Source organism: Chenopodium album, chromosome 26, assembly GCF_948465745.1.
Source record: "Chenopodium album chromosome 26, dcCheAlbu1.1, whole genome shotgun sequence".
Classification (NCBI taxonomy): Eukaryota; Viridiplantae; Streptophyta; class Magnoliopsida; order Caryophyllales; family Amaranthaceae; genus Chenopodium; species Chenopodium album.
The window spans coordinates 33,656,589-33,680,708 of NC_137859.1; the positions used below are offsets into that span (position 1 = coordinate 33,656,589).

The following is a 24,120-nucleotide window of genomic DNA, read 5'->3' on the forward strand; positions in this document are numbered from 1 at the left end:
TCTGTATTTGGGTACTGTTTATGGTTGTTATAACTAGCTGGCACTGATTTATACCTACTGGGGTTCTGCAGGCACCATTGGTGTTTTTTGGTAGAGGTATACAAGGTATTCATTGCCTGCTACATTCAGTGAATAATTTTATACAATCTCCAACTTCTGAATTCATGGCAATAGTGACTGAGGTTTGTTATTATACCACTCCTACTTGCTTGTTTGGGGTGACGGATGTAGTGTCATGGGACATTTTGTCTAATTTCGTCAAAATTTTGTAGGTATTCAAATATGATTGTGATGATATTCCAGCTAGGAGTAACACATGGCTATTTGCGAAGTTTGGAGAGCCAACACAGATCTGTTTGCTTGGTCTAGGACATCCATCACCCTGTATTCATTTACTCAATAACAAAGTAAGTCACTTAATTTTGTAGTAATTGTCAATCTTATGGCGACCCAATTCAAGCTTCTGTAATGCATAATCATTCTTTGTCTTTCAATCAGGAATGCCTGAAAAACCAGCTGTTTTGCAATAATTAGTCAGAAATGGTGCACTGTTGTCCCTCTTAATTCTGCGATCCGGAACATTGTATTCTATAAGTAACTCTCTGTCTGTGTATGGGTACTAATAATTGGAATAGTTAATGTTGTACTAATATTCAACATTTAAGTCTTCGTAATATTCTAATTTCTTCTAATAATTGGAATAGTTCCTGTTGTACTAAGTTTCAATATTGGAGTCTTTGTAATGAACATATTTGCATTGTAACATAATCTATTCTTTCAGAGTAGGTTGACTACACATTTTTGGGGCATATATAGCCAACACAGAAAAATAGGCCTAAGGAAGATGTTATTGTTGCATTACTTGCATATTAGCCCATAAAATTACAGTAACCCAACCAACTCAAAGTGTGCTTCAGTTTTAATTAACTCCCAATTAAAAATCCATTTTGGTTGTAGTGAAGCATTTTACAAGGACATCAACACAGTCCTTATAATTCTAATTTGATGAGTAAATCCAATTACTATTTTTTTTCCCTCATGATCATTAGCAATCCTAGTACCAATATATTATTACCATTTCGTTAAATAAATATTCAAGCATAATAAAATTAAATTAAACAAGTCATAATAAACACATAAAATTTGGGGTTAGTGAAGCATTTTACAAGGAGATCAACACAGTCCTTATAATTCTAATTTGATGAGTAAATCCAATCACTATTTTTTTCCCCTCATGATTAGCAATCCTAGTACCAATATATAATTACCATTTCGTTAAATAAATATTAAAACATAATAAAATGGAATTAAACAAGGGGCATAATAAACACATAAAACATATTCATATCACGATAAACCATAGTTGACACATACATTACATAACATGGCAATCGTCGTTGCCTTAAATACTACACGATAGGGCCTTAGTAGGCCAAGTTGTATGATCACACATAGAAGAAAAGTCCATAGTCTTATACAAACAAAGGCCGTAGCCACCTAGACTACGAATTACATAATTTAACACAAACAAGCACGAAGATTGAGCCTCAACAGCCAACACCTAGCCTTTTCCAACACCACCTCCGACCAGCCTCCTCAAGCAGTCACCTCCTCCTCCTCCTTGGGTGCGACAGCCTACATATGACCAAAAACCAAAGTTAAACATTGTAAAAAAAAACCTTGCATAATTCATCAAATTTTTTAAAAAAATTTGCAAAATTACCTTCAACAACCCAAGCATCCTCAGTGGGCATTCATCGAGAGCCATAGCAGCAATATTGAACTCTCCAGGCACAACTTTTTTTCATCCCATATCACAGCAACACCACCAGCATTCCCCACACTTTCATCCAAGTTCCAATTAGCTTCATAATTAAATGATCTAACAATATCCTTAAAGGACTTCCTAGAAAGTCTAACCTCCGTGATTATGAATATGATCGGGTTGTGAACACGAACAATTTCGAGTGCATTTCCCTTAAAAGAAAGGCGAATCACACCACGTGCATTCCACACTACAACAGATGAACCTAAAGCGAATGCATCACACTTTTCTTCATACTTAGACTCGAGGTGCACATCCATATACCTCATAAATGGATCAACCATATACTTACTAGCACACACCGTAGCAATGAATTCACTAATTTTGGAATGCAAATAGAACACTTGAAAACCATCAGAATAGCAAGCAAGTTCAGTTATCACCTTCTTAATGGTGAGGGGGTACACAGGTCCCACAATGGGTAAGACAGGAGTAGGATCAATCACATCCAGAAGAAAATCAGGGATTACCTCACTTATCTCGTTGGGGTTGTAAGCAATGACCTCCTTGTACAGCTTCTCAAACAGCTCCTTCACATCAACTACCCCCACAAGGTCTACCAAATTTGGTAGATGAGCATGAACAGGGGCACCTCCCGGCCCAATCATAACCATGCCAAGCAACTTAGGCTCCCATGGTCTCTCCGGGCTCCTTATGATGTCCCGAATGCATTGATCACTCACAATTTGAAGGTTACCACTACCGGGTTTGGGTGCAAAATACATGAACTTATTAAAGTTCATTTCAGGGTTGCCGGTGGTGTTAGGGTCACGAAAGGATGTTTTGTTGAGTGTTGTAACGGCATAGCAACCAGGAGGGTAAACCGGGTTCTGGGGGTCAAAAGCTGCGTTAGCCATTTCAAGAGGTTTGTAACACAAGGAGAAATTGGATTTTGAATAAGATGGTGGTGTGCTTTTTCAACTAAAATCACAACCCTTTTATAGAGGATCAAGGAGGTAAGTTGAAGGACAGGTGTCCATAGTATTATGATTCCATACTGACACGTGGAATTTGTAAAAAAATCCTAATGTGTAGGACGAGCTATTAGACAAGCTTAATTTAGTTTTAACAAATTCACAACTCTATAGGACATGCAACTTTATATACATAGTATTTGCTAGTATGGCAATTAGCCTAAACTATGTATACAATAGTATATCCAAACCAATCATTTATAAACTAATAAGTTAATTAATTATTCCTTCCACATATTTTTAAAACGCGTATACAACGATTTCATTTAAGTGTAATCGTGCTCAACTTGAAAACCTGTGAAGCCCTTAAATCACTTTATAAATTATTATCTTAAAATAATATAAGAACGTTAACATTGTATACCTTATAAATTAAAAAAAAAAAAGAAATTATGCACGATTTTAATGTACGGACATTAAAAAGAAGGGTGCTGATATTGCCAAGGCAAAAAAAAGTCATTTCCAAGGCTAAATTATTTACCCATTATTTGTAATCTATGAGAATCGATCTATAAATGTCAAACTCATTAATTTTGTAATCTTTTAATGCCTTTTGTTCCAAATATTGTTTTATAATCTTTTGTTACTATAATTTAGTAGCTAAATATTTCAATTTAAATATTTCCCATTCTAAAGACAATAAACATAACCGGGCAAACCAACTAATCATCATTCGTTGGAGAAATATATCGTACGTCCAAGGAGTTCTACATCATACGATTAATATCCATAACAAGTACGGAGTGGTAGTTTCTCAATGTTAGAGTAATTTTTTTTAAAGCTTAATTTGTATATTATTAAAAAGGTTAAAACTTATACGGAGTACAGAGTACTATAACAAAAAAGAGTAAATAACCACTTACATGATACTCCTAAGAAACTAAAAACAATCAATCTTAAAACACATGAGGTGCATTATGATCAGTTGAATTTGGTGCACTATTATCAACATGGGCTAGATAAAATTATATGAATCCGGTACAAGGAATAGTAAATTGTAAGAGTATTGACACTCTGTAATGGTGAATAATTAATGGAGGATTTTGACGAAAATAATTAGTTGGTGGAGTTTGGAAAATTTTTAATCGGAATATTTAGCTATTAAAAATTATAGGTAATAAAAGATTATTGGCAATAAAAGATTATTATAAGATTACAAAATATTTCATTGAATTAATAAGTTTGACATTTATAGATTCTTATAGATTACGGGCAGTAATAGATAATTTAGCCTTGGAAGTCACTTTTTTGCCTTGGCAATATCAGCACCCAAAAAGAATTAACAAATATTACGTTGAATTTTGTCTCACATAATTTTTCCCTTCTAAGCTTGGTAAAAAATGACTTAGAGTAGTAAATTTAGTATTAAAATTTTTTATTCTTCTTTCATATATAATAGATGTCAATTTGCCATTAAAATAGACAATTTGTAGAATTAGGCAGAATTAGGCAATGAATATCTAAACGTTCATTGAAGGAAACATACTATATATATTATACAAAGATCTCTACAATCCTAGTCCTAGATAAACATGGAAACAAGAGTAGAAAAGGAAATAGCAAAGATATCATATAATATAATTTTCCTCCTAACTATATGATAATTCCTACATATCCTAATACAATTTGACGTATACTTACTTTCAAAACAAGCAATCTCCCCTTTATAATGTAGTAGCTAATTTTTTTTGTGCCCTTAACATTGACAATTGGATGCCAACTAATGCCCCTACTAATGCTACAACAAGAAAAAAGAACCTAGGTAATAGACTATGTGTGTGGTCTTTTCACAAGAGTTAACATATTAAAGCATGCTTCGACCGAATTTGTGTGAATACAGGCGCAAAATGTAATTATGAAGGAGATTCGAATTTTGATTCGATTTTTGACCGTTTGGAGTATCTTCACTTGGTTGTAGAAAAGTTGAAGGCTACTTTCGACCATTACACAAAATGTAATAACCAAACTGTCGTAAGTATGAATTTTCTTACCGGAATGAAACCAATCCAGCGTCTTCATCAATAATTTTTAAAGACAAAAAATAATTTAAATTAGTCTCCTGCAATTTGATCAAATTAATTAGCGTATAAATGCAACTATGTTAGTATATCCAAACCAATCATTTTCCAAATTATAAGTTAATTAATTATTCATTCCACGTATTTTTAAAATGCGTATACGATTTCATTTAAGTGTAAGCGTGCTCAACTTGAAAACCCGTGAAGCCCTTACATCACTTTATAAATTATAATCTAAAATAATATAAGAACGTTAACATTGTATACCTTATAAATTTTATTTAAAAAAAAATATGCGCGATTTTAATGTAAGGACATTAAAAAGAAGTAACAAATGTTACGTTGAATTTTGAAGGGGAAGCTAAATAGAAATTTTTTTTTATTAGGGACACAATTTGCACGCTAATAAAACTTCAACTTGACTCGCATCATAATCACCCCTTACATACAATGATCATCTAACTTTGACATATCTATATATATTGTTAGTTATCTAATAATAAATACACATATAGTTGAAGTGTTATTTTTCATTTTGAGTATAAGTGCTCATTGATTATATATGGCTATACATTAGGACATATGATATCATGTGTTAGAGGCAGTGTCTCTCGAAACCTATAATGATTAAGGTTTAGGGTTAATGGTTTACGGATTAGGGTTAGGGCTTAGGGTTTAGGACTTTGAGTTTTGGTGTAGGGTTTAGGGTACAAGGGTTAAGGGTTTAGGGTTAAGGGTTACTGGTTCAAGGTTTAGTGCAAGGGTTTAGGGTTTAGTGTAAGGGTTTAGGGTTTAGGGTTTAGGGTTTAGGGTTAAGGGTTTAGGGTCTAGGGTTAATGGCATAGTTGTAAATATTTTTATATCAAACTATTACCATAGAGCACAATGTATGTAAAATAGAGATTTAAGGGATAATGGGAAGAGTAGAAGAATCTTCGTACCAGTTCAAGATTTCCTCCTTTTTCGAATAGCGTGTGGGGAGGTGTGTGTCAAAGTAGATTTCTGACAATTGATTGGTGTCATTGTTTCCTTTATATGAAAGGAATTAACCCTTTTTTTTATTGGGTGGATAAAATCTGCTTTGGAGTTGTAATGTATACAATCCAAAACGAGCTACACGTGGCTAATGACTAATGGTGAACTCGTGTGCATATATATAATATATTATTTTTTTTTATCTATATATATATAATATATTAAGAGTAAAAATGTATTAATGCCTAAATACCAGTGTATTAATTCTAATTGGTACATGATACACTTTATTAATCAACCTCCTTTTATGCGACTACGTATTAATTCTAATATTATGCACATAATAGTATTAATAAATTAAATTGTAACAAAATGATGTTAAATTGTAGCATTGTTATTATAATTATTTTTAATGTTATTTTTAATTTTATTATTAGGTGACCGAATTCAATAGGATATTTTTGTTAGTTTAATTAGGTTAGTAGAAGATAAGATTACCTTTAAAGTTCGGTTTAGGATTGAGGATTAATGGTTTTGTGTGAATTGTATAGGGTTTAGAGATTAGGGTTATCGGTTAGGTGTTAATGGCGATGAGAACAATTCAGGTAAGTTAATAGTTAATATCTCTAAAATGAATATGTAGGGTGTCACGTATTGGTGCTTATTGATATTATACCGGCAATTGGTCATGAAGCTTTACAATACATTACGGTAGGTTGTGAAGCATTAACGTAAAATTTTAGATGCAGTGTCTCTAGAAACCTATCACCTCCGTAAGTATCATTGTTTTGGCATTATGATTTATGGTTGAAGGATGTGAATTAATGGTTTAGGGTTTAGGGTTAATGGTTAATGGATTAGGGTTTAGGGTTTAGTGGTTTAGGATTTAGGGTTTAGTGGTTTAGGAATTAGGGTTTAGGGTTAAGGGTTTATGGTTTAGGCCTAAGGGTTAAGGGTTTAAGGTTTAGGTGTTAGTGTTAAGGGTTAAGGGTTTAGGGTTAAGGGTTTAGGGTTAAGGGTTAAGGGTTTAGGGTTTAGGGTTAAGGGTTAAGGGTTAAGGGTTAAGGGTTAAGGGTTTAGGGTTTAGGGTTAAGGGTTTAGGGTTTAGGGTTTAGGGTTAAGGGCAAAGAGGTCATTTTAAGCCTTTGAAAAATTGAGATTCTCTACAAATTGTCTCTTTCACTAGTGACAAACACACTTGCCGTTGATTTGCACACAATCGGTTATGATTTGTTTTCCCAATTCCTGTTTTTCTCACTAAGATTATGGCGCTCATTTTAAAATTCAAAAGTGAACATCACACTCAATGTTTCCAATAAATATAGCTACCACCTCTCCTTGCATCTTGCATTAGCTATTTACTCAAGATAATTGTCTCGTATTCAAACTCTTATAATGAATAACAATTCACACTCCATTGTATCTCAATTGCAAAATTTGCAAATTAAGGGTGGAAGGCAAAGATTACAATACCATCCTTGTACTGAAACCATTTATAGCAAACCTGTTTACGCTTCCGATGAAGCGGAGTTGGATTTCAACTCAACTATTTATTATCATGATGAAATTGATTTTTCTTTTTACAACCAAGTTAATGTGTCCACACTCAAAACCGAACTTTATTACCAGTCCGGAGGTGCTAATGTCAACAGCACTCAATTTAGGGTGATGGTGCCAAGTGATGCACGACCAACTGAGTACGTACCGGCTTACACACCTATTATAGATGACCTAGACGCTTATCTTCATAAGGGTGTGTCTGTGTTTGTGAGATGGTATTGTCGTTCTATGCAAGAATTACAGCCTCTTTTTATTCCAAGGGAATTGGTCTCAATATTTGATAAAAAGATAATATTAAAAATTGATGATATTCCAACATTTTCACTACCAGTCGATATTAGAGAAATAATACTACTTGCCAATATGGTTGGTGTTCATGTGTTTACGGTCGAAGAATCAATTTCTCAAATTAATTTAAATATCCATTCTTCTTGTACTTGGTTCACTGGAACTAGATTTTTTACTATTAGTATTAGTTGTCAAAGGTCGGATGAAGTAATTAGCTGTGAAAGTTTCGTGAGTGGCTCTAATGTGATATTATGGAATGCTAGGAGTGTACACCGTCCTTCGTTTGCCAACAATTTTGCCAACTTATTTAATTCATTTAAACCTATGTTGGTATTGATGACTGAGGCTCAGGTGAACAAGCCATTCCTTAGTTTTGTACGCAAACAATTAATTGGTGATTATCGAGTAGAGGTAATTGGACCGAACTATGGTCTTGGAGGGCTGTTGGTTATATGGGATGCACGAGCTATGCCATATTTCCACAGGAAGCAATACACTCTATATGGTCATCTACTATCGACCTCCATAATTGTAAGTGCACACCCTTTTGATTGTACATAGGTTGTTTTTTTAATTAAGTGCAAAATAATTTACTAGTACCAATGTATTGATGTAGTTTGTCGTTGTAACACATGGCTATCTCATTTTTGCATTCAGCCAGGATGGCGTAGCTCGGTGATTACGTCGATTGAAGGTGAATGCAGTTTAAATGAAGTGGGTTCGGATATTATCGATGAGTATGAGTACTTTTAGTTGATATTTTTTAATCATGGTTATTCTAATTACACTAATTATCACTTCGTAATTCAAGCTATGTCAATGTTTATTATAATGATACATATGATTCTGTATCTGTTAAGATTTCAATCGTTTATTAGAAATTTGTATGTATGATCTACTAAGGACGCAAATCGATAACAAATGATAATGCATGCCAAATTGTTGAAGTCAAACAAGTCATTATTAATATTGGAAAAATACCATGAGGTTTATGTATGGCGTGTAAGACTGGAAGACACAAAAGGGGAAAAATAATAAAGGTGGTGCATAGAAGAGGTATAAGTATGGGTCTGCCACAAATTTTATTGGGTAGGATAGCTATATATTTTATAAAAGAGATAGGGATAGCTTGTAATCACTAGGTGAGCAACTAAAATAAAACAAATGCAGGGAATAAAAAGTGGAAAAGGTTTACACATTGGGTGATTCATTTCAAAAAGTTAATATCCATGTTAGTGTAAGTTTGAGAATCGCCATATGCAATTTGTAGTATCGAGGAGGCAAATTATAGTTGTATGTGTACTTGAGCATAAATATAAACGTATTAGACAATTATCAGTGTATCTAATAATGACATTGGTGGTGTAACTAATGGCTTAATCTTTTAAAAATCCCATATTGGATAAACTTGTAATAGGATAGATATGTTTGGGTCTATAATAATATATTTGTAGTAGGATAGATATCCAATTCTATGAAATAGCTTGTCATAGCTAATCAGATCTGACCACAAAAAAATGTGATTTAGTTTGCGAAATCGAAATCTGTAGCATCCAATATTCAATACTTGACTTAAATATTTTTCTCAAACAACATTGTTTATTATAATAGTTGGTTTGCACAATTTTTAAAGAAATTAAATGGCCATAATTATAGAATTAGTAAATGTATAAAAATTATTTAACGTCTACAAATAATGAAACCGTGGTTAATTAAGATATTAAAACTTGGATAAATAATATTGAAATCGTATTGAACATTTGAAATTTGATTTTGTCGATTGACGCAAAAATCCAAGAGGAAAATTTTGTTTTTTCTAAAATCAGTACAACGTTTTACATACAATAGGAAAAACTTTATGTGCAAAATAATTATTATAAAGTAGGATAGATGTATGATTCTATGAAATAGCTTGTCATAGATTATAATATCTAGGTGAGCAAATAAAACAAACAATAGTGTCTAAAGTATCTTTTATTCAGTAGGAGCCCCAAAACTTGATACAAATGAAGTGACAATGTGATATGGTTCAGGCGCAATTTAAGGAAGAACAAAGGGAAAGGTTTTACAGAGCGTATGTAGCATGTGTACAATATTTGGTAATCCATCTTAATGTGACTATGCAGTATTGAGATAAGATCAAGTTTGTTATTATACACACCACCAAGTCATATCTATATGGCCAACCGCATCTAATCTAGAATGTCCATAACTAACATTATAGTATTTCATATTAGAAAAAATACGAATTAATTTCAAAGTGAAGTCTTAAAATGTTTTTTTTCCCGAACAATAAGATTTATACATGTATTATGTTAATATGTACTTAGTAGTTGTAAGTATATTCAATCGGAGTCGAAAAATGCTTGTTGAGTCATTTAGGATGATAGATCGTATAGTAATGACGCGCAAGGTACAAAGATCATGGTTTTAATTATTAAAAAAAGTGAGGAGTGATACAACAATAAATGGTTTAGGTCGTTTTTCTTTTGTATGTTGTCTTTATTATGAACCGCAATGTTGCTAGTAATTTAGATACGCATTAAGGTACAAAATATTAATTAAATGTATACATTTTTAATTCATTGGTGGAAACACAGTTAATTAAGTTAAGTCTCAGTTAACAAATCCAATTCTATTTTGTTTAATAAATAAATTTAATGTTGTATCTTTTTGCAAAGTGCCCTTACAAGTAAAGCATTAGAGGAAGGTGATTGGTTAAGGGGAAAAAGGCACTTGGCTTTTTGAGACCTTCCTTTTGTTATGTGATTTGGATGTGAGGTCGTGAACTCATGGGCGGGTAATATTCTCGCCAACCCAAATACCCGCCAATTGCATGACCAAGTGGCAGCATGCAATTGGTTACTAATGCATATAAATGAAACTTGGTGGGAAAGCATGAGAAATTCACCAATCCTACAGTAAGAAAAACATAGAAGTGAATTTTGCCAGCATGTCTCCAAACCTTGCTACCCAAACTAAGCTTTCCCCTTTAGGAATTGAAGCAAAGCTGCAACCAAGCATGCAAACCTATCCCACAACAAGGTCTAAAATAACCCCAAGGCCTTCACCACGAAGGTTTCGTAAGAAGAAGAGCTTGTTGGCTTCCACTCTCAATCGCAACGCCATCAATAAGCTTAAAAAACAGATGGTCAGCAAAAGGCCTTTGCCAAGAGATGGAATTGTGAAAGCGCAAGTAGCTGCTGTAGCGGCGTTAACAAGGGCCTTACAGGTCGTTAACAGAGACCGTGCACCTGTTGGTGGTCCTCCGCCAATGGATCTTAGTGTTCCGGTGACCGCGGATGATGTTGCTGACCCCGTAGGAGGTGAGGAACCACCCCCTACTAACCACACAATCCTTGTTAAGAGTAGACAACGTCACGATACGGGCGTAGTTTATGAGATAAGGGATGAAGAGACATTTGAGGAAATCTATGAGGATTATGCATCGAGAGTTGATGTTACAGCCCCCGAAATCAGGCTCAAGAAGCACGGGTTGCTTATAGAGCGTACAACCACCGCTGCATCGGTGAGAATTCGGACTGGTGACATAATTTATGTGTCTGCGGTGGTACGTTGTTTAGGTTAAATTGTTTGCATTATAATTTTGTTTATACGTTAATGTGAGTACGGCGCTTTATAAGTAGCAATCCTACCTTTATGTAACACCAATAATGTGCAACTTATTATTAACGCTCTTCTATAAATTGCAGGACCCTTTGAAAAACATGGACACAAGGAGGAAATTTTTCTATATCCGCAACACTTGCACACCATACCATGAGGTGAAGGTGCAATGCAAACTCACTTCAAAGCTTAGGAGGATTTGCATCAGGTGAGGATTTGCAGACTCTGATGGTTTTATACCAAGACAGAAAGCTTAAAAGGCACATCACTATTCAGGAAGCAGGCATAAAGAATGAGCACTACGTTTATGTTTGTCCGGAAATATATCAAGGAGAGGTTGCTGCGCCCCAAGTTGCTGAAGGGCAGAACGAGTAGCTGAAGTAGTACCTTTTGACTTAGAGTGTATAGTATTGGTCAATGAAGTCACATTATTAGTGTTTTACGATCCTTATTGTCAGTTAAATCATCATCCTTATTCTCATTTAATATATTAAGGGCTTTTGTTTCTAGTGAACCTAATATGTTATTTCAATTGGGATACATTAGTTATGTAACCCATTATTTTATTTTCGTATTAGCCTTGGGGCATGGGATATTATGAATTACCCAAACAAGTCCTTCATGGCAATCAGTATTTTGTGAAGTATGTAGCTGCATGTGTCTAAGCCTCTAAGGTCATATTTGTATTGAATTGATTAAGTAATGATGAAATTATATTTTCTACCTAGCTCAGGTGTATTTTATAATGTTTCACGCTTTATTTGTTTATTTGTTTATAATTAACTTCGTGCTTTATTTATTTTAACCCCTCCATTGTAAATAAAACTAGTAGTTTAGTGATAAACTAGTGCTCGTAAAAAAAAAAAAAAAAAAAAAAAAAAAAAAAAAAAAAAAAAGAAGAAGAAGAAAAGATAGTGGATGAAAAAAAAGAAAAGAAAAGATGAACAGAGATCAGAGACAATAGTATGTCAGAACTCTTACATTAAAACCCAGCAAACTGAAACCTCTAAACTCCTATCAGATTATGTACTGCCTAATCTCGTCAATTTCAGACTTACAACGGAACCAGGTAGCTTAAACTGGCACAAGTATTGAGTATATATAATACATGAACAAGAAAAACTCAACATTGCCATACCACAAACTTCTAGCAAGTAATCAATCTGATACTTGTGTAGTAAATATGCATATTTACATACAAACAGAAACCATAACACCAAAATCAAATAATCAATGCTGTAATTAGGTCGCAGCACAGACAGCACCAGCTTATTGGACTAACCTTTCTGTTAAAGTTGAAAGACGGGCAACTTCAAGCTGAGCAGCTTCCAGTTGAAGCTTCTCAATTGCAAAGTTGTGGGGAATATTTCAAGCATTATGATAACCCCAAACTTGAACCCCACTGTGATCATACACTAAAGTACCGTGGCGTTCCAAAGGGAAAGACAAAGAGCAAAAAGAGTCGCCAACAAGTTTTAGGAACTTGTAAACCCAAAAGACAATCCAAAAGGACCATCAACTACTCCATAAGGTCTTGAACCAAATAGGGTCCGGGGATGAGGGTACGAATCCAATCTACAAAAGAAAGGACCCGCCCTATAAAATAGGCCTCTACTTTGTTCTGCTCGTATTCATGTGCGCTTTTCGAATAACATACAAACATTATATTAAACCTACCCTGTTTATCTATGTTGGTTGAATATTAATGCACAAATAAGACTATTATTGACGATCACTTGAGTTAAAATCACATTAGCCTAAACCAAATTAATAATTATCTTATTAAGCGTGATTCCAAGTACAAATTCCCTTTAACAATCATAAAAGGTGTGATCAAGCAATAACAATAAATAATATAAAGCAACATAATAACAAAGCAATATATAATAATAACGATGATAATAGCATGATAAGGTATAATTAAGCTTAAAATAATAGCAAGATCCTAGGCATGATACTAACAAGATTAATAACAATTCCTAGCATGTCACTAAACAATAAAGATCGAAGCTTTAAACCTAACATGGTACTAACATGCTAACATGATATTAGAAAGCATAAAAAGCATCCTAACATGATACTAGGAAGCATAAAATAACATCCTAACATGATACTAGGGATTATAAAACAATAATAAGCATGCGATCTACATTGTTAATAAAATAGGGAGTAAGCTAATCTACTTACTTTGAAGCCTCGTACCTCTTTCTAATAACAAAATACACAAGTTAGTAAACTTCAATGAAAATAAATAAAGAAAAATTATTAAAGAATTAAATTGAAATCAAATTAAATAAAGTTTAGACTAGTTTTGGACCAAACCCTCAGAAATTATCAACCTTGCACGTCTAGGGCGAAGGCAACTTCGAACTTGGTTAAGAGATTCAAGATCTTGTGAATGCGGAATATTGTATTTTTAAAAATCTAGTTTAGAAAAAGAAGGAGAAAGAAAGCAAATATTGCTCAAGAGAGAAAAGAGAGAATTAAGGAAAAGAGTTGATGAGAATTGATAGTAGTTGATTGAATGAAAACGGGGATCCGAGGACCCTATTTATAAGAAAATAGTTAGAATTTGAAGAGGAATAAAACTCCATGCTGTCGCTAATCAAACCGACCTTGTCGCCAAAGATTTATCTTGTCGCGAGGCGACAGAGTCTGTCGCGAGGCGACAAGCCTGTCGTTTCGCGACAAGACAGTTTTTTGCGGATTTTGTTTTTATCATATCTTTTGATCTAGAAGTACAAATAAGTCATATAATATGTCGTTGGAAAGCTCTTGAAGTCTACTTTCTAATGCAATAGTAGGACGGTGTCAGTTTTGGATAGAGTTTCATATGTCTTTCATATCTTTTTCGTTATAGCTCGGATTTATCATTATAATATATCATTGGAAAGATAATTTCAAGATCTATCCAACCATATAAAATTTTGATAAAAAATATGAGGCACGAAAATAATAATCTGACTATCTTTGAACATGTTTAAATCCGAATAGAATTAGGAAAGTTTTAAAAAAGGAAAGTTTATATTCAAATCAAATTCTACGATCTTATCTTTTCAAAAAAGGATAATTAAGATATTTTAGAAACTTATAGAAGATTCTAATCAATCCTAATTAGTTTAGGAATAGGATTAAACCTTTGGACCCTCCTCATGATCATTGGGTCGTAGGTAAAATCCGATTTGGGCCCAGTTTAGTATTTTGGACATAACTTCCTCATTATTCATCGGAATTGGGCTTATAATATATCGTTGGAAAGGTCTTTTTAAGCCCCATCCAACTACACCATTATTGGACCCTTATCATGGACCAAAATAAACTGAAATGGACGTTTTCATAAAATAGAAATGGTTTTCGAAAACAGAAAGAAGGATTTTTAAATAAAACTAAACCGCAACACCTGACTTTCCACACTTTTACCTCATTCGATTATGTTTTGACGTGAAAGGTATTCATCACTGGGTTTGGTTTTGGGGAGACACAAATGGGTGTCTACAAAAGTCATCTACATTCTGCTCTCCAGCACTCTCTTTTGCCATGGCTGAGAGCTTCTTCAAATAATCAGCATCTCTAAGCCCTTCCGCCTTCAATTCTTTCAGTTCTCTATCCTTTACTTCTAAACTTAGTTGGTTGGATGTTTCAGAGTGGCGAAAAAGAAATAGCCCAAAACAGAGCCCCAAAACGCAACAAAATCAAATTAAAAATGGAAGAGAATGAAGGAAGACAGTTACACATACACAAAGCACAACAATTCGCATTCACATTTTTAGCAGTCAGATACAAACAAGCAAGATCACAGTAGGCCAAGTACGTTAAAAGTGTTACAACACTAAATAGTTTCGGTACTTATTTTGATCAATTACAACAGAATTAAATTGTTCGAAACACAAAACGCAACATATGAGTTTCCAGATGAGTTCTTGTTTTGCTCCAACACTTAAAATCACTGGGGATCAGTTGACCATTCTTGAGTAGACATGTGAAGGTCGAAGTCATCACAGCAAACATCTTCAGCTGGATTCACTTGGTAGAACTCAGTGTATGGATTCTGTTTCTTACTCCGTTTGACCTGGGAACAAATTACCATTGGTGAAGTGTTTTGCAAATTCTGTACAATATTTAAAAACAAAATCATTATACCGGAAACTTAGTTGGTTGGACTGAATCAGGCACATGTACTTGTGATTGGGTCTGCGCTCTCTGTCACATGATTTTAGACACAAATAACAGTCCAACTTAGAAAATGAAAAAATGAATCCGATAAAATGCCACAAGACAGCTATGAATGTAGGTCGAATAAGCTCAGTTACCTTGTTTTTACCCTTGCCTGCATTGTATCCTAATTCAGCTTGAGTCTTGTTCCTTGACCCTTTTGGACGACCTCGAGGCCTCTTTTTAATAATTGGATCTTGAATGAGGTACTGAGGACTCCCTCCATCAACCCCATCTGCAGTACTACCCAAACCTTTGCTACAGCTAGCTGGTACCTTACCACGCTTTGAGACAGACCCTGGAGTGCCATGGGGTGGAACTGGAGCTGAAGAGCCTATCTCTGAAGACGGGACCTTAGTTTCTGGTACAACAGAGGGATCATCATCAGCCATTTTTCTGTCACGGCGCTCACTTATCTCAGCACGCATCTTCCGTACTGCTTGACGAACAGCCTCACAAGTCTCATCATCAACGGCAGAGGCTTCATCACACAAAGCCTCAAGGTCTGGTATAAGCTTGTTGAATCGTACAACTTCTATGGTTTGAGTAGGATCGTGGTACGCCACTTTAACACGTGTGTGTTTCCTCGGCACATCCTTGCGCCACCGATCGAGAACATATTCTGCTGGTATGTCATATACAAAGTTTTGACCCTAGACTCTAATGCAGTGCTTACAAAGGATCCCATCCTTTTCAAACTTCCTACAATCACAGCTAATGTGTTTGGTAACTGGATTAAAAGTGATAGAATAAAACCTCCTTAAATCAGTGATGCTTTCTTCATTACAACCTTCGCGAACAATCCAAATGCGATCTTCAAGCAAGTATTGGATTTCTACATCACTAATGATTTTCTCTTCCTTAATCTGTACATACAACATCCTTGCACATTCTATTTGAACTTCTTGGAACTTTGCATCGGTGTATATTTTTTGGAAAAATCGTTCCACCTTGAATCCACTAACAAGCCGTCTGATGTACTTGAAATCCCTTGCATCTGCATCTTGCTCATCCTCAACCCTTTTCTTCATCGCTTCGCAATATTTTTCTGGAAACTCAAATAGTCTGGTTTTACGGGTCACAAATCCATCAAAAAACGGTTTATACTTTCGACCCTTTGTGTTGTTTTCATACCGGCCCAAAAATACTCTTTCATATAAGCAGGCACCCACATGTGCCTCTCTAAGAAAAGATCCTGTAGCCAGTCATTGTCTTCCAGTTCGAAGGCCCGCATTGCATCACACCATCGTCTCTGAAATTCTTCAACAGTAAAGCTATCATAGATGACATTCTTCAAAGGATTCTTAAAGTCATCGTACCTGTTATATGACAAGTTAATCTCACATAGTAACACAGAACAGAATTGCATAACTACATAACTAAGGATATGATTCAAGACCATGAAACCAATAATATAAGCACTGCCAGCAGTAGGAAAGACTTTATACCCTACCACTACTAAGTTCCAGTACTTAATATTCTATGAAATTTAAAAATGAACATTGTGAAAGAGCTATAGCATAATCACCAGTAATCAGTCAGATATAATCTGTAGGAATCCACAACAGAAAAATGTACCCACATGAGTTCTTGCATAACCAAGGCAATGAGTTAACCATGCATTATACCATTATTCAGCCTTTGGAATTGGATTAGCTATTAATAACAGAAAAATTGAATACAAGACAGAAGTAAACCCTATGCTATGTAGTGAATGATCATGAAAAATGATAGAAAATACTTACAATGCACACTTTCCTAGCTTCTCGGGAAATTTCCTCATAATATGCCATATACACAATCTATGGCGTGTATTAGGCATAACTTCGGCTAGAGGCTTTCGCCTAGCTGCTGCCTGATCAGTGAGGATGGCTTTTGGAGCTTTATTACCCATGCAAGAAAGCCATTGCTCAAATACCCATCGAAAGGTATCACAGTCTTCATGAGAAATGAGGGCACATCCTAATAAGATAGTCTTCCCATGGTGGTTAACTCCTACAAAGTTTGCAAAAGGTAGCTCGTACTCATTCGTGAGATATGTGGCATCGAAGCAAACTACATCGCCAAAGTCTTCATAAGCTACCCGACTCCTAGCATCGACCCACATTACATCTTTTAAGCGACCTTCATCATCTAACCTATGAGCATGGTAAAAATTTTGGTTATCGGCTTGCATATAATCAAAATATGCCATCATGGCTTGTGCATCTCCACCGGCCATCTTCAATCTCCTTTGCTTATACACCTCGTGTTGAAGATCCTTCACGCTAGGCAATCGTATGTTCTCAAGCCCTAAACAACCACGAATTTGAGTAACCGTTACACCTTGCTCAAAAAAATTCACCAACCTCCTTCGAACCGTTGATGTCAACTTCTTCATTCGATACTCTTTCACCAAATTTGCCATGGTAGGGGAGAGATCGTGAGTATGCTCCAACACTACAGTTCTCAAAACCCATAAACCATCACTGTTCATACTCCCATAAACCCTAGCTAGGCACTCACATTTTTTAGATTTACGTTTTCCTTGATCAAGCTCTTTCTCACCAATAAGACCCTTCACATTTGCTCCGCTTCCCCCGACTTCCATGAACTTAGCCCTCTTCTTTGCATCACGCTTTGCCCTCATATCCGGTGACCCCCAACATTCACACCTCCAAGTTATTGCCCTCCTCACTTTTGTATTAGTGTATGATCCTTGCACCCTACTCACCCCAAATCCACACTGCTCCGCGTAAGTTTTGTAGTACAACTCAATTTCCTCCCAACGTTTAAATAGCATTCCCACTTTAGGAGGGTCCACATTTGCATCCACAATCTCCTCCGTACTGGAAACAAGGGTTTGCAATGACTTCACCGTATGCGTTGGTGAATGGGATTGGGGTGTATTCCTAGTTTTGTCCTTGAAAGAAGATGTGGGTGTGTTATTTTCTTCGGTGTGAGAGAGGGTAATGTTCTCCAAAAACTCTGCACTCATAGCTTCTGCTCCCTCTTGCTGATTGTCATCTACACCTACCTCCAACAACGAACCAACCTCATGTTCAATTTCATCTACACCTATGTCCAGCAAGGGACCAACCTCTTGTTCATTTTCACCTACAACACACTTCACCAAGGTACCAATCTCTTCAAAGTTCCCTCCTAAAGGAACTACTCTATCTTCTTCCATTTCAGACATGAGATCAAGCAACTACTAGCACATAAAAAAAATAGCATAATGTATCCACTCATAAAATGCAGAGTACATGCATAACAGGTAATGTCAGTGATGGGGCTTAACAGTTTTAGCCAACTACACTTCAACAAACAACAATCACAGTTACTAATCACTCGATTCATACCAACAAAACTAGAAACTAACCGGTCTGAAACCAATTAGAACAGAATTCATTTCATAACAAAAAAATATAAACCAATTACAACAGAAATGGTATCATAACAACAATGCTACAATCCAATTAGAACTGAATTAGCAAATATTACAGTCATTAATTTACCAAAATGAAACATGATCACTCGATTCATACCAACAAAACTACAAACTAATAGGTACGAAACCAATTAGAAAAGAATTCATTTCATAACACAAAAAATAGAAACCAATTACAACAGAAATCATATCATAACAACAGTGCTACAATCCAATTAGAACAACATTAGCAAATATTATAGTCATTAATTTAACAAATGAAACATAAATACTTGTAATTAAGCTATATAGAGAGCACAACTCAACACATTCGACCAATGGAGGAAAATTACGGGCAAATTGGAACTGCGAAAGAGAAATAAAACTAACCGTTTCTCTCGGAGAAGCATTCGAAGTAGAAAAATTATGAGACAGGTACACCGCTGCGGAGGAGGCCCGACCAACAACCTTCAGCTAGATCTACATACAGAGCGAAACCATGACAATACCTCCAGAGTAATTGGGTGGGGGAATTGCGTTTTGGGAAAATGCGATTCTAATATGTTGGGGATTGGGGGTCAAGTAGCTTCTAACTCCGTCAATTTTTAAACTAACGCCGTTACTTAACCCAAATTTGGGCCCACTTTTAATACAGAGTTTTTTATTGAACAACTGCCTATGTGGCATTGAAAAGTGCAAGAGATAAACAAAAACCGTTTCTCTCGGAGATAAATGGGGGCTCGCCCATATACAAAGGAACAAAAAATCACAAGTAGTTACACTTTTTTAATATGTAATATGATAATAAAAGGGTAATCTTGTAAATTTTACTTTTAAACCCTCTATCATTCCCGCATACCAAACATAAGATTTAAAATTTCTCAATCTTATTCCCTAAATATGTCAAACAAGGGATTGACATTATTCATTAATTTCCACGTATTAATTCCTATTCCCACTCCCACCCTGTATTCCCCAAATTCCCAATCCCAATTGCCAAACACCCTGTATGTGTCAATAGTTTTCCAAATTTTTCTCTACCTCTCCCTCGCATCTATTGAAGCGCTAACTGAGCTTTCTCTTCTTCATTGAAGCGGCATCTGAGGTAAACAAGTTTTCTTTTGAATCATCGAGTATCAAATTTTACAACCTAGGTTTTATCGTTGATTTAATTAATAGTCTAGTCAATTTAGGGTTCTTCTAGGGTGGATTATTGAACTTTATTTATAATTACTGAATTTATGAAAGATTATAATGATCCATTTTGCTGGTAGAATTTTCTGTGTGCAATTTAAGTTGATATACTTAAACTAGACGAATTTGATGTGATTTTTGGAGTCTAATTTGATAATTTAGTCAATTTTGATTGCTAATACCCAATTTAGAAGCTCATTTACTTTAAAATTTCGACTAAAATGGAATTGTGAGATTGGAATTATGGATTTAAACAGGTGATATTTTGGAATGTGTTGCAGGTTGTTGTTTATAACCCTCTATTGTAAATAGACTTTTTCTTCCCTGGTTCAGGGTGGCCGCCTCTATTGCCCTGCCTCGGGGACGGGTCTGGTTGTAATTATTGGATTTTCATTTTGTGAGAGGAAAATAAAATTTGTTTGATGCTACAATCAGGTAACCGGTAATTTCATTCTTCCATTGATAAAAGTTGGCAAATTCGGCGAGATAATCGATTTTTAGAAGAAATTTTTTCTGATATTATCGTTGCTAATATAGTTTGTTTAGCTCGAAGATCTTAGGAAAATTATAGGTTTGCATATTATAGCTATATAGGAGTGAAAAAATGGCAATATCAGCATTAGGAAAATCTTGACAATGAATTAAAAGAAATGTCCAATAGGTTTTCAGGGACAAATTGCATCTACATATGGGTTGGAAACTCAAATCTTGTAGAACTTTGCAGAATTTTAAATTTATAGCAACCACATACTTTGAATTTCAGCCACTTTAAACTCGCTCCCATCAAAATTTCCGTAAGGTATTAGAAGAAGAGTCATGAGAGAAACATATTTTGCAGAATGATTATGGATTAAACATTATATAAAGGAGATGAGGTGAGAGGAGATGCTGTATAGGGGAGCAATTCTTTTTATAGGGTGGGGAAAAAATGGAGGGAAAATATTTTCACTATAACTCTAAGTCAATTCAATGCTTTGACTAATTTATGACCTAAGGTTGTTACAAGCAATTAACCAAAAATCCTCATTAATGCTACGTTAAGGAAGATTTAAGTCAATAGGAGTCACAAAGGGGATTTTTTTTGTTTAATTATCCTCATTCGAAATGTGATAATGTCAGTGGGAGTAGGAAAAAGGAAAGGTGTGTACATGGGCTTTACGAATTTTAAGCAATGTGTGGTACAATGGATTTCTTTCCTTAGTTATACCTAATGATAACTTTGATAAGAAAGGGAATTATGATTTAAGGAGTACCTATGGTTATACCAAACAACTACTAATAAAAATAGTTAACATGTCCTTTTCTCCTTTTGTTTCCATGTCACTTCATTTTCAAGATGAATACCAAACATGCACTTATTGTATTCAATTTGTTTGTCTCAATATCTTTAGTTTGTTGATACTATTCTGTTTATTAAGGTGTCTTAACATAAACCTGGAGCCTTTTGCTTCCTAAGTTTTTTAATATGTTTTATTTTGTTGTATAAGAGAACTAGTCTTTTCCTTCCTAATTTTTTTTATTTGTTTTATTTTGTTGTATTTTGATTTTGATTTTTTATATGTATATATTAACCATGAAAGAAACCTTTCTAGTCATGCTACCTTCAGGTTCGACTGGCTGAGTCCATGAATCATGATTTGCTAGGTGCTTATTTGGTTCAGTGTTCAGCCAAATGGATCTATTTTTAATGTACCTTCTCTTTGTAGCTCTGCAATGTATCAATCTGATTATGATTATGTTTCTTTTATAGGAAACGTACTCCAGAAGCAGATATGCTAGCTAACAATTCCAATGATGACCAAAAGTGCAAAATTAGAAGGCTAGAACTCACTGACAAGAACAAAGGTTTTATAGAGCTGTTGCGTCAGCTGACAGTTTGTGACTCAGTCTCAGACAAGGAATTTGAGGATAGATTTAAGGAGCTTGCCTCTGAGGGGGATGACCATATTATATGTGTAGTAGAAGATAATGACACTGGAAAGATTATAGCAACGGGAAGTGTATTCATTGAGAAGAAATTTATTAGAAATTGTGGTAAGGTTGGTCATATTGAAGATCTGGTAGTCGATGCTAATGCACGAGGGAAGCAATTGGGTAAGAAAATGATTGAGTTCCTCACTGAACATGCTCGATCAACGGGATGCTACAAGGTTATCCTTGACTGTTCTACTGAGAACAAAGCGTTTTATGAGAAATGTGGATTTAAGGAAAAGGAAATTCAGATGGTAAAGTATTTCCCTTAGTGAGAGTTTTCCTTGTGTTTTCGTACTTCTTCCATATGTGCATGCTTTATTGCAATAATAGGAGGGCAGGCTGACTTTGACAGATTGTAATCATTGTACAACACTCCATGACTTCACCATTTGAGGAAATGGTCACAATTTTTGTACTTTATATATTGTATTTTAAAATACTTGAGGAATTGAATAAAATGACCAAATTCGAGTACTGAATTCACTTGTTTTATAACAGTACTTAGCTAGTGAAAATATACTTCATTATTCTTTATCATGTCATATCCTCAATTATGAGGAATTGGGATAATGGGACAACTCCAACAAGCGGTGTACAATCGTGATTCCCTTAAACATTATGGAGCCAAATTGAAAGGCAAGGGATTAAACTCCTGAGCTTGCTCACAGTCCTAGATAACCACATCTTCCAGCCATGCCCATGTCAAAAAGGTATTAGAAGATGAAATTTCATGTGGACGTAAGCAAATATGTGATGCAGATGCAGATATGAACAAAGTGGTTGTGTGTTTACACATACTGATCATTTGCAAATTCTCGAGAGTTTCACTTCCTAGGAATGAATAAAACTGTTTGGTGAATTAAATCATGATAGGTGTCTGTCATCTTATTAGAGAATCATACTATTCAAATCAGGCCTCTGCATCAGATGGAAGCACAAAGAAGCTTCGGAGAAAATTTTGTGCAGCAGAAGTCCCCCGAAAGTCTGTAATTTTGGGTGGTGAACAAAGGAAAATGTTATTCCAGTCAAGGATAGTTTGGCTTGTAGAGTCGAATGGATACACGGATGGATAGTCAGGGAAGAAAAGACAATGAGTCACTTGGTTCTCAATGTTCTGCAGCAAAAAATTTGGGGTTTATGATTCCCCTTCGTGTTGATTCTGGACAAATGAATGAGTCTTCTCTACGGAATTGAATACGTATGAACAAGGATAAGAGCCAGTGGTGTATTTTTAGGGTGATTTATGTAGTAGGAATTTTGAAGGACGGTGTAGGATCGGTATGGCAAGTATGAGATGGCTGACAAATTTGCACCACAACTGGAGAATACTGCAGTACACAGGAAGAAGTAGCGCATACCCCCGATAAACACACATAAGATCAATTCAGATGATGAAAGTTTAGTTACATAGTTGAGTAGATTGGCTTAGGCTAAAATTCATTAGGAGAAGTCATTCAACTGTTAATGATGAAAGTTTAGTTACATAGTTGAGTAGATTGGCTTAGGCTAAAATTCTGACATTTAAATGCGAGTCTGATAAGATTATACAAGTGAAATTGTAGTGTTCTAGTGTTTGTAGAGAAGTGGTGGATAAGGAGTAGAGTTTCCGAGTGTATCTTCACTTGTTTATTGAGGTGAAATCAGCTCGTCTAGCAGCTTGACAATCGAGCCACCACATAACATTTATCTATTGCTTGCTATGCTTACAAGAGAATGAAAAGGAATGGTTTAAAGGAACATAAGAAAATGGTTGTACCCCTATTGTTTCAATAAAAATTGAATTTGTTTTAGGGTAAAAATAAAAGTTATAACTTTCTTTATTTTATAGCCCTCATTTTCTATTAGCATAATATCATTCCAAGTCCTAAATTTGTCACTAGATGGTCCTTCTTTAATGGATTTTTTTTTTGAGAAGTATAGAAAGAAGAGGGTGTCTCTTGTTGTGGGGATTTCGACTTTGATAGTAATGACATTTGGCTAGAATTACAAGTAAGATTGTGGAGTATTCCTAACAACAAATAAAAATGACAACGACGTTATAGAGTTATTCCCAAATGCATAAGG

The 24,120-nt window shown here is 35.0% G+C and overlaps 1 pseudogene across 3 annotated transcripts; it reads left to right on the forward strand.

Annotated features, from left to right (window-relative positions):
* The first annotated feature begins 19,845 nt into the window (after nucleotides 1–19,845).
* Nucleotides 19,846–22,476, forward strand: LOC145617878 (glucosamine 6-phosphate N-acetyltransferase pseudogene; annotated as a pseudogene). 3 transcript variants are annotated; one of them, XR_014107808.1, is made up of 3 exons: nucleotides 19,870–19,993; nucleotides 20,364–20,517; nucleotides 21,833–22,476. The product of XR_014107808.1 is annotated as a glucosamine 6-phosphate N-acetyltransferase pseudogene, transcript variant X2 (transcript). The 3 variants fall into 3 exon arrangements; XR_014107809.1 differs by having other exon boundaries at nucleotides 19,908–19,993; nucleotides 20,416–20,517; XR_014107807.1 differs by lacking the exon at nucleotides 20,364–20,517 and having other exon boundaries at nucleotides 19,846–19,993.
* The last annotated feature ends 1,644 nt before the right edge of the window (nucleotides 22,477–24,120 follow it).